Below are 19,103 nucleotides of genomic sequence, written 5' to 3' on the forward strand. Positions count from 1 at the left end.
ATGTCCCACCCAACTTGCAAACTTGTCCCGTACCTGTCTGAGCCACACTCCTCTCTCGGGAGTGTGCCACGGTGCAGCGCGGTTCCGTTGGCCTCCTGGCTCGTCTACTTCGCCTTGCGGCCCGTCTACTTCTCTTCCTCGTCCTTTGTCCTCATTTCCTTGTACACTCCAGCTCTTCTCCTCGTACTCTCCCGATCTCCGCTCCTCTTCTTCGGTGATGTCACACGCCAACTCTGGGATATCCGTGTTCTTAACCAATGCCCCGAAGCTGACGTCACGGTGGGAGGGGTCTTCCTTTGATTCATACGACCAGTTAAAGGCGCAGTGCATGTTTCTCCCTGACGCCGATTGCCATGGAACCTGTTCGTCCTGCGAGGAAGGAGGAAGGGAATCTGAGTCATTGTGAGTCCACTAGTCCACTTCATGGTCCACCCCTTCGGTACTGGGTTCCTTGTTACAACATGGAAAAATCCTAAAGGACATTGCAATTAAGAATGAAGACTTGGAAGCGTGCAGCTGCCGCAACAACCTCTGTATTATTGGTGTTCCGGAGTCGACGAACACTGAATGGATACGTTTGTGGAATCTTGCTGGTGGATCTATTTGGGAGGGAGTAGTTCACCCCTGGATTTGTGGTGGAGAGGGCACATTGATCAGTAGGTCCTCGACCCAACCCTGGCTGCCCTCCTAGGCCTATAATAGCTCGCGTCATGAACTCTCGGGATCAGGACACCGCGCTGAAGCTCGCCAGAGGTGTGCTGATGTTGCAGGGGTCAACAATCTCACTATTCCCAGACTTCATCCTCATGGTTCTGGGGGCTCGCCGCAAGTTTTCAGGAGTCAAGGCAATTCTGCGGAACCGGCCCAATTAAGGGTAGACGTCAACGGCTGAATTTCTGACAATCCCACTGATGCACAAGGTTTTTGAAGATCTTATAAAAACTCAGACAGCCAATGGAGGGAGGTTGCACAAGCCCCTTTCCCCTCCACATAGCGGATCTGCTGCTAGTGCTGAGATCTTCTCCACTGAATGACTGGCAGGCCTGAACTGTTGCACTATTTGTCTATCATTTTTGATTGCTGTATATACATTATGGCTCGATTTTCTGCTATTAGTATGCTTGGGGCAGTACACATAGTATATGACTATTATCCTGCATCTGATGGGCACCATCGAAGTGTTAGCCACCCCCTAGGTGCACAACACACTGTCGTTCTTACAGATTGTAATGCATCAGTCCTGGTTTTTGTCTGTCCGTATGGATTGCTTACAGGATGCATTGGATGCATGGTTGTTGGGTTCTTTGCCTTGCAAGGTGGGTTGCAAGGTGGGTGGGGGTTGGGGGGTAGGGATATTACTCAAACAGTTCAATGTTCTCATAATACCGGCTCCAAACAGGACATCGTTCGTTTTTGCAGCCTTTAACTTGGTGTCACGGAAAAGGTTCAGGGGGACTGCAACGCCCAGCCTGCCTTTCACGCCTGCCTGCTGTCTGTCATCATCAAGCGCCTGGAGGCGCTTTAAATTGTGCCGAGGTCTCCCGCAGCGCAGGTTCGTTTTTGCAGCCTTTAACTTGGTGTCACGGAAAAGGTTCAGGGGGACTGCAATGCCCAGTCTGCCTTTCACGCCTGCCTGCGTCTGTCATCATCAAGCACCTGGAGGCGCTTTAAATTGTGCCGAGGTCTACAGCAGCGTGGGACGCGGCCGGGCCCGGCTGCGCCCGTCGGCGGTAGGCAAAGGCTGGGCTGGGCCACCCCCCTAATATTTACATCTTGGACTCGAAGTAAGCTGATTGACTAGCTTTGATATTGGACATAAGGGGGGTACCATTTGTATTGTATTGTGCTATAATGAGAAAGATCAAGTTGCACTAGACAGTGGAACATTTTAGCAAATTTGTCAATCCATTCCAAGCACTATTCCCAAGGACTTTGGCTTAGTGTAGTCACATCTATTTATTTTGTGGTTATTCTCTGAATGCTTTACTTTACTTGTGGCCTGTCACCTCGTTTTCCACAGCAGTTAATATAGTGAGGGCTGTTATACCTAGACGTTGCTGCTGCAGTAACAGGGTTGGGGTGTTAGCAAGAAGCATTTCCAGTATGAGCAAAGATAAAGGGAGGACTGTGGTGGGGACACTCGATGCCTTCTTGGTGAGGGCTGAGTCTGTCCTTGTTCGAGAAATTCAACTTACCGAACGCAGATTGTCATTAGAACCACCACGCTCTTAGAGCAGACTCTCCTTGACTTCTAGACTTGTGGCACCGAGCATAGACCCCAATAATGTGTCTCCCTTACCCTTCGCATCGACCACTTGCTCCCCATTACAAACCATAGTAGATTAACCTGAGAACGCTCTTTCCCTAATATCTTCTGAACATAGCCCGATTAGACCCACTCTTACAATGAGAGGCCAAAAGGCTAAATGTAAACGTCAACACATACATAATCCGGAACTTCCATCTACTTCTGCTAAGGCTAAAAGAAAAAATACCCCTAAGCAGAGTAAGAATGTTATCTGCTCAAAGGGGAAGAAAAGGAAACTGGCAGAAGGTGTATGTGAGCCGGGCAGCCCAATTAAGCAGAAAGAAACAGTCACATCTGAACATTCACTGCAGGACGATGCTTTTTGGGGTAAACTGAAGTCTTTCTTGCTAACTGTCGAACCCATCCATTTAAAAATCTCTAACATAGAATCTCGGTTACCAAAGATAGAGGAGTTGGTGCAAGGCACCCACCAACTGGCACAGTCTGCCTCTTCCGATCCAGTAGCATGTATTCCATCTGGTATAGGGAAAGAGCCTACTGCGAGCTCATCTTATAATGTGGTAATTCCAGAGCAAACAAGGAATAGGGCTGTGAACCCTATTATAACCACCCATCACCCTGACCGCCTTGAAAGCAGGGTAATTGCAGGGGGGAAGTGCTGATGCTGCGATCACTGACAAAAATCAGCGGGGATATCACAAGAATCCTTATGAGTCTCCACAAAACTTAAATCTACCCCCAGAAGCAACCCCATATACGGTGGTTTTGACCAATGTCCCCCAAATGGCTATCAATGTGTTTGAACACTGGTCAACATTAAGGAATAAGGCTTTCCTTTTTTTAACCTCCAGGACAGGTCTGAAGAAATGCCTGTTCTCGGAATTTAAAATGGTTCACAGGATCGGATGGGTTGGCCCCTCCCCTAAATTGTCAAGAGGAGATTGCGTAGTTATAACCTTTAGGGCCCCACATCTGGTACGCACCATTATAAAGAGGGGGCGGAATGGGACGGTTACCTCACACAATATAAATATTCTACCTCTAGGATATTTCTATCACCCCTTAGAACCTGCATTAAATCCAGGCTTTAAATGTGCTCCAGAGAGATACTGGGTTATAAGGCAGCCTAGTCACTACTTATTCACTTATAATCGTTTTGAGGTCTTCAGTGGCTTGGAGGATAATCACTGACTTAACCATGTGCCCTGTTTAAAATCTACGGAATCAAATGGAAGTGGTGATTCTCAGAGTCTGGATGACAAGAAGGTCAAATTGACCCATGAACCTGGTAATGAGCTTTTATACAGTAATCATGACAGTTGTAATGACCCATGACAATGATCTTGTACATGTTACCATGGTTCCAACTGAGGACGTAAACTCTCTTTTACCCCTTCCACTTGCTGATGAGCATCAGGTTTGTCGAATCGTATCTTGGAAGACCGCTGGTATTCGTTCCAAACTAAGGGGCCGATTATGATGGCAGACGGACCTGAGTCCGTCCGCCACCATAGAGTAGGAGGGACCGCCCGCTGGGGCAGCGGCGGTCCCTCCGTGCAAATTAGGATGTGACCGCCACCCTGGCGGTCACATCCTGTATATTTAACATTGTGGCGGGTGCTGCTTGAAGCAGCCCCCGCCTCAATGTTAAAAATGTAAGTTGTGCATTTGCATGCACAAAGCAGCAGGCACCGCGCGGTGCCTGCTTCTTTGTTCACGAAAATGCAGGGGGGTACAATAGGTACCCCCATGTCCATCTCCCACACCCCCTTCACCCAGGGGGCTCGCAACGGGCCCCCGAAGTGAAGGTCCGTATGCTTTTCCACGGCGGAAAAGCCGCCACAGAAAAGCATACATTTTACACCTTCATAATATGGCTGGCGGTATCTGATAGACACCGCCAGCCATGTTAAAGCTTTTCCGCCGCGGTCGGAAGGTGACCGCGGCGGAAAAGCTGCGGACAGATTTCAAGACCCACCACCATCCTAATTTGGTGGTGGGTCTTTTGAGGCTCAGCAGCGGTTTTCCCACATCCGGTGGCTTCCGCCGGCCCGGAGGATGCGGGAAAACCGCAATCCTAATCAACCCCTAAATGTACAATTATGGTGGGACTTTGTCCGACATTATGAAGTCCTCTGTTTCCAGGAGACTTGGAATAAGGAAGCTATTCATTTAAATGGGTACAGGACGTACCACATTCCTGCTGTTGAATGCTGGAGTGGTAGAGCAAAGGGTGGTCTGTGCGTGTATATATCGAATATACTAAGCTTGAAATTGATTACTGAGCTTGCTAGTGGTTCTTACCATCAATTGCTTGTCCTGAATTTTTATCCAACATTTTCTGTAGCTTTGGTTAATTTCTATAATATTATTCCCTCAGGCTTACAGTGCACCGTATTCAAGAATATGCATAAATCACTGACTCTGCTAAGCAAAAGTAAAAGGAAAGATATTATGTCATTTCTGGTGGGGGGTTTTAATTGTACGCTGTGTGTTAATGCGGGGACTAACCTTTGTGGGGCTATCTGTGAAGATGGTGTATGTTCCCTACACTTTAATCACTCTGTTCTAGGGGACCAACTGAATGACCTTATTAACAGTTTTGATCTTGGTTTTGTCAACAAATTATGTTCACCATCCGTCCCCATGACAACAACTTTTAGTGGTCGGGGCTGTTGCTCCACCATTGATTTTATGTTGGCATCTAGTAGCTATGCTTCTAGACTTCACTCCTTTCATATTTCTGATAATTTAGTTAGAAACTATTTTCTGCTCTGTCTATCAGTCACACTGCCGTCTGAGAATGTTGTAGCTATCAATAACAGAGACCAACTGTTAGAAAATGTATCCATTGCCAGCACTAATGGTTACTCGCTATGGTGGGCAATGGAAAACTAGACAGAGATGCTCAAACAAATTATCGCCAAATCTTTAACAGATATAGAGACATGCTTTAACGAAAACACTACTCCTGCAGCATTATTAGTGTCTTTTCAGACGATAACCAAGGTAATTAGGAAATGTCTTAGTGGACAACATAAGAGCAAGCGGGCACAGAGGCGGTGGTTTGATTCAAAGTGTACTAAATTACATCTGTTGTTAAAAAAAGAACTTCATAGGAAACCAAGGATCGCCTCAGAAGTTAAGAGAGCTATACAAGCTTATAATCAAGTGCTGAAAGACAGGAAGAATATATTAAGGGACGAGGACTGGGAGGCTCTTAACTTAGCCTCAGTAACCAACAACAGTGCAGGCTTCTGGAAGGTAATCAGATCACCCTTTTTATCCAACGACACTAGCCCTACTATAGAGTGAGCTGTCCCGGAAAACCGGTGGATAAAGCATTTTACCCAGGTGCATGGAGGAGTAGAAGCTCCAGTAAGGATTCTAGTTTTAAGTGACTCTCTCCATTCTACCTCCTTAGCCTTTACCCTGGAGGAAGTCGAGAGGCCTCTATATGCTAGTCAGGGCGGAAAGGCTCCTGGACCAGACGGGGTCCCGATTGATTTGTTTAAATCAATTATATCTTTGTGGGGGCCTCTTCTTGTGCAGGTTCCTTAATGTGAGTTGTAACGCTGGACTCCTACCGTCCTGGGTTGAGTCTGTAATCGTTCCTGTCTTCAAAAAAGGAGACAGGAACGACCCGGGCTGTTACAGACCGATTTATTTACTGGATTCCATCACGAAGGTTGCAGGTCAGGTTGTATTAGAGCGTTTACTTGATTGGGTTGATGATAATTCGATCCTATCTGACCTGCAGTATGGATTCAGAGCTGGACTAGGGACAGTAGACCAGGGTCTGAATCTCTCCTTATTGGTGGGCAAATACACAAGGGCCAAGAAAGGGAATCTGTTTTTAGCGTTCGTGGACCTTACAGCCGCGTTTGACTGTGTGGTCCACTCGAAATTATGGAAATTGTTGGGAGATTTGGGGGTTGTGTAAACATTATTTATTTTCTTAAAAGTTTTTATTCTGACGCCAAGGCACGCGTACGTTACAGTGTAAAGGGCGAGTGTACATCGGCATTCCCGACTAAGAGTGGAGTCAGGCAGGGTTGTGTCCTGTCTCCTTTTCTTTTTAATTTGTATATAAGCGGGCTTGAGGAAGCCCTATGTAAAGATAACCAGGATTTTCATCAGATACGGCCGCCCAATACCAGCCCTATTATATGCTGATGACGCTGTTTTAATGTCACGTACTCAGGTGGGATTGCAAGGAGTCGTGGACAGCTTTACCCTTTTTATGAAAGACTTGGGCTTAAGGGTTAATTCCACCAAAACCTTTATTATGCGTTGTGGCACTGGCTTTAGGATTAACAAAGATATTTTTATTGAAGGTAAAAGGATTGAGGCTACCAATAAACTTTCCTATCTGGGTATCCTTTTTTCCCAGAACGATTCCTGGGTACAAGCAGTGGCTGCTAAAAAATTAGCCCTCTTACGTTCTACATCTGCAATTTTTATCTTCACCAGGAAGCTTGGCAAGTGACCACCAGAAGAACTAATCCAAGTGTATAAGGCCAAATGTGTTTCTGCTGCACTTTATGGGAGTGGAATATGGGGGTTTGCTGATCTTTCCACCCTACAGATAGTTGAAACTCCTTTTTAAAATACATTTTAGCCGTACCAAAAGGTACTTCAGGATGTGTCTGCCATGCTGAACTGGGTATTCAGTTCATCTCAGACTCAATTAGGATTGAGCCTGTGCTATTATGGCACAGGCTGTGGACGAAACTCCAAACTAAATTAAATAGTGCTATCCTCTCAGACATAATGAAATTGGAAGGAGCCTTGAAGATTCCTTGGCTGAGATATGTCCATAACTTCTTTAAAGATTTGGGCCAGTTACATTATTATACAAATCCTTCTTCTATTGTAGCAGTATCCAGAAAGGATTTGAAAAGAGAGTGTTTATTGTTGCTTGATACCCAGAGAATGATAGAGATTTTAAAGCCCTCTGTCCTCCATCATCAATAAATTTTATCAACTTTTAATATTCAACCCTATCTGTTGTTCGTCCCAGGAGCCTACGATAGATTCTTATTAACCCGCTTTAGGTTGGGGACTTTCCATAGTTTAGTTGCTTTCTCTGTCATGAACAATTGGTCACATGATCTTCAACCCTGTCCTTGTGATTCTATCTCCCCCAATCCACGATCCATGTTATTTTATTTTGTAAATTTTACACCAGTGAAAGGCAGATGTTTCTGGTTCCTTTTTTAAAGAGATCTGGATTTCGACAATGTCACTTCTACAGTTACTAGATAATGAAAATTGTGTCCTGAGAATTTTATCTTTTTTGAAAAAAGTGCTTTACCAAAGGAAACTTATGGTGACTTGAATTCTCATTTTGCACAGTAATGGTGGTCAAATTTTTAGGACTCACACTGTAATCTCTTAACTTTTTAATCTCATTATGTATAGCGTTACCATTATGGTTTATGAAATTGTCTTGCATGAATTATTTGTATGCTTTTATGATTGCTTCAACAATCAAATAAAGCTTTCTTGAATTGAATTGACGTGACATCTGCCTTTAATCAGCCATCATTGCTCTCTTTTTTAATCTAACGCATGACACACATGGTCACCTCATCTGAAATATCTGATAACTCGCTTCTCTCGCTCATTACCTGGAATGTGCACAGGCTTAATAACCCTAAAAAATGCAAACATGTGATACATTATTTGCAGGGTCACAACATTGAAATAGCCTTCTTACAGGAGACTCACTTGCCCAAAGCGGACGCTACACGCTTTGCAACGGGATGGGGGGCTCTCCGCTTTTTCTCTAACTATAGTAATAATGCCAGGGGTACTGCAATCCTCATTCACAAATGACTCACTTTCTCCTTAACATGCTGCCTGACAGACCAAGAAGGTCGATACACCATTGTGGTTGGTAAATTAATGGGCCACATGGTCACTCTGGTGTGTGTGTGTGTACGCCCCAAATGTTGACAGCACAGACTTCTTCCACGACCTAGATGCCAAGCTGGTACGGGTGTGCACGGGGTGTTGTCGATGGGTGGGGACTTTAATCTACTCCTAGACAGCTCCATTGATAGTTCATCCAGTGTGGCTGCCTCCAAGCCTTGGGCATGACAGGTTGTGCTGGACATCTGCAAGGAATTTTAGCTTGTTGATGCACTGAGATCTCACAATCCAGCGAGTCTGGGATATACACACTACTCTGCCCAACACAATACATGGACCAGACTAGGCTTATGGTTACTCTCCCCCTTCCCCCTCATTTGGTATACTGCAATGGACATACTCGCTCTGACTTATTCTGACCACGCCCCGGTCTTGCTTAGTCTCCGTCTCCCTAGACCTGAGGGTCACGAACAGCAATTTAGGTTTCCGTGTAGAGCGTTAAATGACAAATTATTTGTTTCTGAAATCGGGGATGCCATTGAGGAATACTTTGAACTAAATACGGGGATTGTGGATATATGGGCAACTCTCTGGGATGCCTTTAAGTAATATATCAGCGTTGTGGACATTGCAAAGCATGCCAGGGTCCTGAGGGATTTGTGGAAGACATTAGCGAACATTGAGTGGTAACTTGTTGCTACTGAAGCCTCTATACTTTGCTCCCCTGACCCCACAGAGGATGAGCGGCAACGACTGGCCCTGCTAATTGAGTTCCGGGTGGGGGCGGAGCGAGAAAATCACTTCCTCAGTAAATATGCGGTGGTGAGCAGATATGGCGAGGGTGAACGGCCGGGGAACACTTTGGCACAACTGCTGAGGTCCCTGTATTCCAAGTCTTGTATTAAAGAACTCCGATCCGATGAAGGGGCCATACTGACAGACACGTCTGATATCAGATACATGTTGTTAACCTATTACGAGTGCCTGTACACCTTCAAACTAACACACACCTGCTCAGAGCGCAAAAAATATTTCGCTGAAATTACGTTTGTTCACATGGAGAAATATATGCAGGACTTCCTCGCAGAGCCATTTTCGAAAGATGAAATAACAGGGGCCATAGACGCACTAAACGGCTCATCTTCCCCTGACCTTGATGGCTTCAGAAGGGACTTTTATAAGCAATATAAAGACATCCTAGCCCCAAAACTTATAGAAGGATACCACGAATCATTAAAATGGAACCAGCTACCGCCGACCCTGCGAGAAGTGGTGGTAGTATTACTACACAAACCTGGCAAGGATTCCTTGCTTTGTGGGTTGTACAGACCGTTATCCCTCTTGAACTTCGATTATAAAATATTAGCGAAAACAATCTTGACGCGCCTTGCCTTGCTGATGGACAAAATGATATCCCCGATTCAATCAGGGTTTGTCCCACATAGATCTACGTCACTAAACCTCCGCACATTTTTCTCAGTTCTACATAGAATCAACCCGGCCACCCCGGCTGCAGCAGTATTACTTGACGCTCAAAAAGGTGTTTGATTCCCTTGAGTGGCCTTTTCTATGGACGGTCATGCGCAGGCTGGGCATGCCCTTTGGGCTCATCAACCTTAAGATGCTGCTTTACTCTGCCCCACCTGCCAGAATACGCTTAAATGGCACGCTTTCCTGTTCCTTTTCCCTATCTCGCGGGAGTAGACAGGGTTGCTCCCGATCCCCGCTACTCTTCATCCTAGCAATGGACCCCCTCATTCGTCACTTTCAGGAGCACCACCTTCACAGGGGGTTCCAGTTTAACACCGGGCCACTACTGACTTCTTTATATGCGGACAACATTATCTTATACGTCCGGAATCCTCAAGAATTCTTAGATCCTATCATCCGAGAGATCATCAGATTTGGCGGCTTCTCTGGCCTCTGTATAAATTGGCATATGTCTGTAATCTTTCCTCTAACAGTAGGTACGACCTCGTGGGAGTGTGAATACCCACTGACCTGGTGTTCGGATTCTGTTAGATATTTGGGCATCAACATACATTTGAACTCCAGTGAAATAATACTATCCAACTATGGTACAGCGATACATTCCCTGGAAAAGCAAGTAGACAGGTGGATTAGACTGCCTCATCCATTGCTGGGCGTATCGCACTGATAAAAATGATTGTTCTGCCCAAAATTTGTATCTGTTCTACAACATTCCTATTCCATTACAGAATCTTTTTTTGAATCTATACACACACATCTTATTAGGCTGGCTTGGGGGGCCAAGTGCCCCACAGTTCGCTGGGAGATCATGACACTCCCCTATCACAAGAGTGGTTTTGGCGTTCCTAATTTTCAGATATGTTACTTGGTCACTCAATGCAGCTACGCTCACCCTGGCTCCATCCTGATGCCAGAATCCCCAACTTAAGCCTGAGGCAGATCTAGTCCTTCTGGACGTGCTATGTACAGTCTTACCCCTGGGTTACCGGTGTGACCTACTCAACATTCAGACGGTCTCAACAACAAGCTGGGACTGGCTAAAACTGGTCGGGATATTGGGATCACTACCACTATACATCCAGAGCCTTACACTCCCGATTCAACTGTGGATTCCTATCAAGGGAAGGGAATAGTGCAGCGCACTCTTACATGTTTTGACATGACCTCCATTGGGGACCTCTATATAGATGGCCACGTTTTTTCTGCCTCTGATGGAGATGGGCGTCATTTATGGACAAATTTATACAAACTCGACTTGGTGCCGCAGTTAAAGCCCAGCTTCCAGGTTACCCGGTCAAAGCTGACCCGTTCCCCACTTATATAGATCCTGTATGGAGATAATCCCAGTACATGATGCTAAAGTACGGGCTGCATGGGAGACGGATCTGGGTCACCCAATTACTGACGACCAATGGGCTGCATGCTGTCAGCAAACCAAGGCGATATTGCTAAATAGCCACCACAAGCTCATTCATTTCAAATTCCTGCAACGTATCTACATTACTCCTGCGATGCCCCATGAACTAAACCCGGACAGATCACATTTCTGCCTAAAATGCAAATCACAGCAAGCAGACTTTGCACATCTTACCTGAACATGCAGCACAATTAGCACATATTGGTCAGACATACACCATATACTTGCGAAGAAGACAGGTTTAGTCCTATCCCCAACTCCAGAATTGGCTCTTTTGAGAAAGGTGAAAAATATCCTAAAATCTGTTCGGAAATTCACTGCCTTTGGGCTATTCTTGGCAAAAAGGGAAATAGCGTTGAAATGGGGGAAGAGGGTGGCGCCGATGAGTAAAGACTGGCTGAAAAATATGGCATATTGTAATAAATTATGACTTATACACCTCCACATTGCCCAGCACATCCCGCCCATGCCATTTGGGCCCTCTCAAACACTATACGGCAATCACACAGTCTCAATAAGACGCACGGATAGATGCCGGCCTGGAACCCACGGGTATTGGTTACTTCAGGACTACCTGTGCAATGTAATTGGACACGAGCTTTATGATGTTACAACTAAGATTGTTATTCATATTAAGTATTGATAGCTATGCGGGTACATGCATTGGAAATGAGATGTGAGAGGTATCACTCTGTGTAAACGTACTCTTGTTTAAGCACACTGTAAATCTTGTTGATGTACTGCATATCATGTGTTAGGCACATTATGTAACAGGCAAACGTTTGTATCCATTGTCATGGAACTGGAGCTGGAACAGTATTTTGTTTTTGCAATTTGAAACTGATAAATAAAGTTTTTAAAAAAAGGAAGTAGATTTAGGGGGTATTGGCTGCATCTGAGAACTGTCTTTACCCATCCTTTGTTTTATGCCAGATTTCAATAAGAAAGAAACATGGTTGGGGTCCAATTCTACTGTAAAGGAGGCTTTACCTATGAAGGTATTCCAGGGGCATTTGGCCCAGAGAGTACTGCCTGGCCCTTTTCTAAAGATTGGACCAACATGCCCTGAAAACATAGTTAGATGCGAGAAGGGTGGCCACTCCCTTGATTTAAGGTGACAGAGCTCAGCTGGATCAAAAACAAGTTAATCCTTCCAGCTGCAGATAGGTGAATGCTGAAAGTGGGAGAGAATGCATTAGAGAGATAGAGTTTTTTACACCCAAGACTGATTCCTTGTCAGAAAAAGACAATTACTGTCTGCTGAGTATTTGATGAGGACAAATCAAATCCTGAATCTCTAGCATAACGTTTCAAGCAATCTTAGCAAGGGGACGGTTTCTGGTTGCTTACTTTTACATGTTGCTTTACTGGAGTTTATGGACCTGATGCCATCGTAGTTCCATTGGGTACCTCCATTGGGTACCTCGCAGGTGTAGTTGGAAGCATTGATAGGCACCTATGGTCTGGCCCTCCGAAGGTTACCCACATCAAACATACGTTTTGGAAAAAAGACTGATTGGTGACCTGAATATAATACATAAACGAATCCGATGGTTGTTTATATGGAGAATAGCATTCCTGTGTTCCTGTGATGTAATAGAAGTATCCAATGCAGTTGTGAGCAGACCCAGACATAGCTTAAAAGAGTTTACGCTGGTTCTCAAAACAATTCTGCCTTTATTCCCAAATTCTCTTGTGGACCATGGCCAGCTAACACGTGTATCGTCACATGGTAGTAACTCATTGACTTCATCAGGGCATAATTATAAATGGAGTATTGACAGGAAAATAATCAATTGCTCTTCTATTAAGAATTAAGGTATGGACAACTGGAATGGTGTCCAGTATTGCAACCAGCAGTTTCCATGTCTGTCAGGTACGCTGGAAGGTGGGGGAGTTTGGGGTGTCCCCTTATCCAGGGCAGGGATCTCAGGATCCTTCAGTGGCAAGTTAGACTTGTCCCTGATCATCTCCTGCCTGAGTTCAATCATCGTCCTGATAGCTCTGTCCTTCCCGCTACAGGAGTGGAGAGGGATAAATCACTCCTGCGGCTTGTCTATCCAACTTGGCCTACTAGGAGTCTCATTGAAAAGCTGGTCTTCCTCCGAGACAGATGGGGTGGTATCCATATCAGAGTCCAGCAGGGAGTCAAGGAAGGCCTAAAGATCATCCTGTTTCAGGAAGTCTCTGGACTTGCCATTCATGGTGATCCACATACATGCTGGTACAAGAAGTCCATATGTGACGTCCTAATTACTCTGGGCCAGGCAGAAGACCATAAAAATGTGGCACTTCCAACTCATCTCCTTGGAGAAGTCCCCAACAATAAGGATTTCATGTCCCTGGTAAACGTAGGGGCCATGAGAGGGGGGCGTTGTCAAAATCACAAAACATGGGGATTCCTCAGAAAACAAGCTATGAGCAGATGACTTACCAGCAGTCAGCGGTCTGTGGGAGTGAATGCGATGGGCCTGTTGGATCTCCAGGGGAGGTGTAACAGAGAGCCCTAGGAGATGCTGTAGGAGGTGACAGAGGAAGTATCAGCATCATCCTGCTCCTCCTCTCTGGAATCCAAAGCAGCAAATGTTATCCCACTGTCTCCCGATAATCTTGAGGTAGGGTGATGAAGTTCAGCCTCCTGGCCAAAGGAGTTTGTGACACGTGACACAAATGCAGTGAGGCAGGTCTTCACATCATCCACCTCTATTTCAACAGGAGCCCAGAGGGAAAAAGAGAGACAGGGTTGCCCTCCAAATCATCAATACAACAATAACACTGTCTCTTGGGCGAATCATGTGTCAATTCTTTATTGCAGAAAGAATGTCTCTTACCAATTTCTTCTGATACAACACCTCTCTCATTATCATTCCTTATCTAGAGGTGCTGTACTGTGTTTTGCCCTTTGTTTAAAAACATTTTCCAACCTCCCCCTTTATATGAAAGAAGGGAAGAATTTCCAAAAGACAGTCAAAAAGAAACCTCAGCCCAGTACACAAGTTGTGCAATCCATCAACAAGTGCAAAAAATGTGAAGGGCAAAAATGACCCCTCACGAGCGCACCACCTTCGGGGTAACTGGCAGGTACTCACCAAATTGGGCCCCTTTTTTCATCAGAGGCAGTCATTTTATTGTCCCAGAAAATGAAAAGAAAGGAAGAAAAAAAAAGTGTCCAAACAAAGAAAAGTGTGTAAAGTGCAGGGGAGCGATAAACAATCTCACTCCACTGGTGACAAAGTGGTTAAAATCAGCAGGCACACCTCTCTCAAAACTTTTTTCTTAATTCTTAGGTGTGGTCTGTTTAATTAAAAACGTTGGTAGCTATCGTCGCATACCAATACCTTTTGCCAACATGTTTCTCTGCCTCAACCAATTCCCAGCAGATTCTTCAGGGCTAAACGCTTTGTCACAGCACCAATGCTGGACACTTCGTTCTCTTAGACTGTCAAATTAGAAATAATAAAAGAAAACACATCTGTTAAAAGACTCCCACACCAACTCTCTCCAGATTCATACTGCAAAATGTCTGTACTGTAATAATTACCCTCTGTCAGCTCACATCTCTCATACCCGCTGCAGAGGAAATGACTGTTAACTCGAACTCCTAGCGTGAGTCCATTTTTAAATTGGCCACACGATTATTTTATCTATCTGAAAATTCAATATAACACTAGTACATACCCAAATCATGACCAGTGACATGCCCCACTGTGACTCACTGCCCAGGGGCCCTAATGCCTCGATCTAAGCAGCATATTGGTATCATTGTGTTGATAAAGTTTCTCCTTTAAAAAACAGCTAACCAACCATTATGCAACTTGAATTCTGTCCGGGATTTATCGAAACTGGGGACTGTTGCACTTGTATAATTACAGCCCCGCTTATGAACTTCCTTCGGATTCTAGTTGTTATTAGAAAAAGGGAACTTCCTTAGAAATCTAGTTGTTATATCCTGGCTCCCCCACTCCTCACCGTCTACCGCCTCATGGAGCTCCTTGTCTCCTCCTCTGATTACCAGCGTTCTTCCTGCTACATGTTTATCGGCGGCAGCGTGCGGACGCTTGATCACATGATCAGCGTCCAGAAAGTCGTCCGCCATATTGGCTTGGGGAAGTTTTCACACGCGGAATACCGATATCCCGCGTTCTGATCAAAAAAGCAGATCCCTGCTAAAAACCATTCCAAATCTTATTTCAAAATTACACAAACTGATTCAAAAATTAAAAAAAACTGATTCAAATTCAAAAAAAACTTTTGTTTGTCCCACTTTCATCATTTAGCACTATTCATTTTGGACAGACCACAATTTTATATTGATGTATAATTGTGCAGAACTCAATTTTCTGCACCAACAAAGGTATCAATTTCTTAAATGCTTTCTGTTATACCAAACAAACCAAAGGCTAGCACGTATGCACAAAGGGCAATCACTGCAAGAACCCCACAATTTACTGCACACTAAATGTGTGTACTCATAGATTGTTTTTTCTGCCTGCCACCTCAAATCCAGGGAACAATTTCCAACGGTCATTGTAACGTCCCTAAAAAAAAGGAAGGGGGCGCGGAGGGAGTGGGGTCGGGAGGTTTAACAGGGGGCCAACCACACCGCAATGTAATTGAAAACCCCGTTTAACAACGGGTGCCACCAAATCATGGTGCTATGTACCGTTCATTCTCCATTTACTATGGTAGATCTTTCAGGTCGGTAAATTTCTCGGTGAGCAACTCTGGCAGATATCAAAGAACATTGCCTGGACCCAGAACCTTATCTAACCCTGTTCCATTCAATAACTTCATTTAATCCCAACTGGTCATTTTTCTATTATATATCCAACGCGCTTCTTTTGAAAGTAGCACATTGTCAATATTTTGTATGTTGCCTTCATTCTCTCAAGAACTACCCAAGTAAAAGTGTGTTTCTCTGTAAAACAATGCTGTACAAGTTTGGTGGTAAGTTTACCCGCCCTGATGGTGCTAAGGTGTTCTTATACCCAGATCTTAATCTTTCGAGAGGTGAGCCCAATATATTGAAGGCCACATTCACACAATAAACGGTACACTATGTTAGTAGTATTACAGTTACTGAAATGATTTAAAAACCACTCCTTTCCAGAAGTTAACATTACACTGGTTGTTTTCTTTGTTAACGGACACACTGTACCACACGGAAAATGGCCGTTTGGGATGGTGGTATCATTCATGTGTCCTTCACTGGGTTCGCGGGTATGTACAAGCTGTTCTTTTAAGTTACTGGACTGTTTAAAAGCAATCGTAGGTGGCATTTGAAAATCCTTGTTGGATAATAGGGACCAATGTTTGCGAATCGATTGTCTGATCTTAGTCGCAACTGGATCAAAGGTCATGACCACATGGACGCAGTCATCTCTATTTCTCACATTCTTTTCAAGTAAGGCATTGCTTGGAGTGCTCAGGGCTCTCTTCTTAGCATGTTTAACCAGTCTCAGCGGATAAGTTCGCTGTCTCAACTTCATCGCCAAATCCTGAGATTGTTCTAAGTGTGTGTCAGTGGTGGAGCAATTCTGTCTATAACGAAGGAACTGCCCCACAGGGAGATAGTTCCTGAGTGCTCTGGGGTGGTAAAAATCATAGAGTAACAGGGAGTTTCTATCTGTCAACTTTTGACAATAACTATGGCATCATTCTTTGCCTCAATTACCAGGTCCAAATATACAGCGGTATCATGGCTGTATGACCATGTAAACTTAAGGCTGGGATCCTGATCATTAAGCCACTTGAGGAATACTAGAAGGAGTTCTTCTGATCCCGACCAAATACAGAGCACGTCCTCTATTTATCGCTTCCAGAGGCGCAAATTCCTTTGGAAGGGAGTGGTGGAAGGATAGACGACATGCTCCTCAAACTGTCTGACATAAATACATGCCAGACTGGGGGCCATAGTGGCCCCCATTGAAGTTCCTGAGATTTGCAGATTCAGCTGGTTTTTGTAGCTGAAGTAATTCCTGGTGAGTGCGACCTTGATACATTGCATCCCAAAGGATTGCGGCATGTCATAAAACGACTCCTGGTCCCCCAGTGCGCGAGCTGCTGCCACCAGCGTCGCGTCCTGGGGGATACATGTGTGCAATGACTCAATGTCGATAGTCACCAGGAACTCACTGGTAGAATCAAACTTTATACTTTCAAGATATTGATGACCTCTATGGTGTCTTTAATAAATTGTTTTTGATTGATAACTGACTCCCGAAGGAAAAAGTCTGCATATTGCGAGAGAGGTTCCAACACCAACTGGATGTCCAAGACTATCGGGCGTCCAGGGGGCAGACGGGTGGGCTTGTGAATTTTGGGAAGTATATTGATGGCCGGAGTTCTGGGGATGTTATTAGCCAGAAATTCCGCCTCCTTCACCGAAATCCACTTGTTCTCTTTAGCTCTTCCCACCATCTCTCGTATGATCTTAAGAAGTTCCTGTGCTGGGTCACGATTGAGGGGCTGGTAATTGGCACGTGCACCTAGAAGTCTCATAACCTCTATGTTGTAGTCTTTGGAATTCAGGATGACCACCGGCCCACCCTTATCGGTTGACTTAATAGTCAGGGAGCGGTTACTCTGTAACCCCTTGACAGCATCCCAATCATCCTTTGTCATGTTCTTATATTTCAGGGGACCCTTTTCTGTCTCAAATTTCGCAATATCTTGCAGTACTTTAGTTTCAAATACTGTCACCTCGGGCCCAACTGCCGAGGAGGGAGGGCAAAATGTGGATGGTCTTTTAAGATTGGTGCCAAAGAACCTCGTGTTATCTTGTTCTTTATTTGCAAAGAATTTCCTAAGTTTAATTCTTCGCATGGTCTCATGAAACTCTATCCTACATTTAAAAGAATCATGCGTAGGAGTTGGGATAAAACCAAGGCCCTTATTTAGCAATCTCTCTTCACTGCTTGTGAGCACATGGTCAGATAAATTAACCACAATACTGGTCTTTAGGTCTGAGAGTCACTCTGGGCGAATACGTTTGCCATGGTGGAGGGTGATTGCCCCTCTCTCTGCCTCTTCCCGCTTGGTCTCCCCCTCTGTTGGTCCTCTGTCCTCGTCCTAAAAAAGGCCTCAGGAGGTCTCTCAAATCTTCATTGTTACGATCTTGTTGGTTAAATCTAACCCTATTCTCTTGTGAGGCTTCTTCTTCTTCCTCGCTGGAGGTATTATCGAACGTCCAATTATGTGGGGTGCGCCTGATGTACTGTCTTGGCCCTCTCACCCTTTGACGTCCCCCTAGATTCTGCTGTCCCGGACCTGCTTGATAGTAATCTTCATTTATATATGAAAATGCCCACTCATGTATGAACCTCTCTAGGTTACAGGTTAGACCTTTAGTTTTCAGGTTGACCATGTAGTTTTTGTAATCACTCAGGTCTTCTTGAATTCTTTGGAGGTGCTCTTTGGTATCTACCAGAGTCGTATCTAGTATTATCTTCTCTTCTAATTCCAAAATCTCTTTCAGGAGATCCTTTTTTTTTTCTTTCTTTCTTTTCTTTTTCTGGGACAATAAAATGACTGCCTATGATGAGAAAAGGGGCCCAATCTGGTGAGTACCTGCCAGTTAACCCCGAAAGTGGTGCTCCCATGAGGGGTCATTTTTGTCCTTCACATTTTTTGCACTTGTTGACGGATTGCACAACTTGTGTACTGGGCTGAGGTTTCTTTTTGACTGTCTTTTGGAAATTCATCCCTTCTTTCATATAAAGGGGGAGGTTTTAATTTTTTTTTAAACAAAGGGCGAAACACAGTACAGCACCTCTAGATAAGGAATGATAATAAGAGAGGTGTTGTAGCAGGAGAAATTGGTAAAGGACATTCTTTCTGCAATAAAGAATTGACACATGATTCGCCCAAGAGATAGGGTTATTGTTGTATTGACTTCACATCATCCAGCCAGGCCTGGTACACTCCGATTTCCATCTAGTTGGATGTTGTATCAGAGTTTAGATCCATGCCCTTGGCATCCATCAGTTAGGCATTGTCGCACACCGCTGTTATCTCTGCTGAATCGCATCTATTGGGTCGTCCATAAAG

Source organism: Lissotriton vulgaris, chromosome 10, assembly GCF_964263255.1.
Source record: "Lissotriton vulgaris chromosome 10, aLisVul1.2, whole genome shotgun sequence".
NCBI classification, from domain to species: domain Eukaryota; kingdom Metazoa; phylum Chordata; class Amphibia; order Caudata; family Salamandridae; genus Lissotriton; species Lissotriton vulgaris.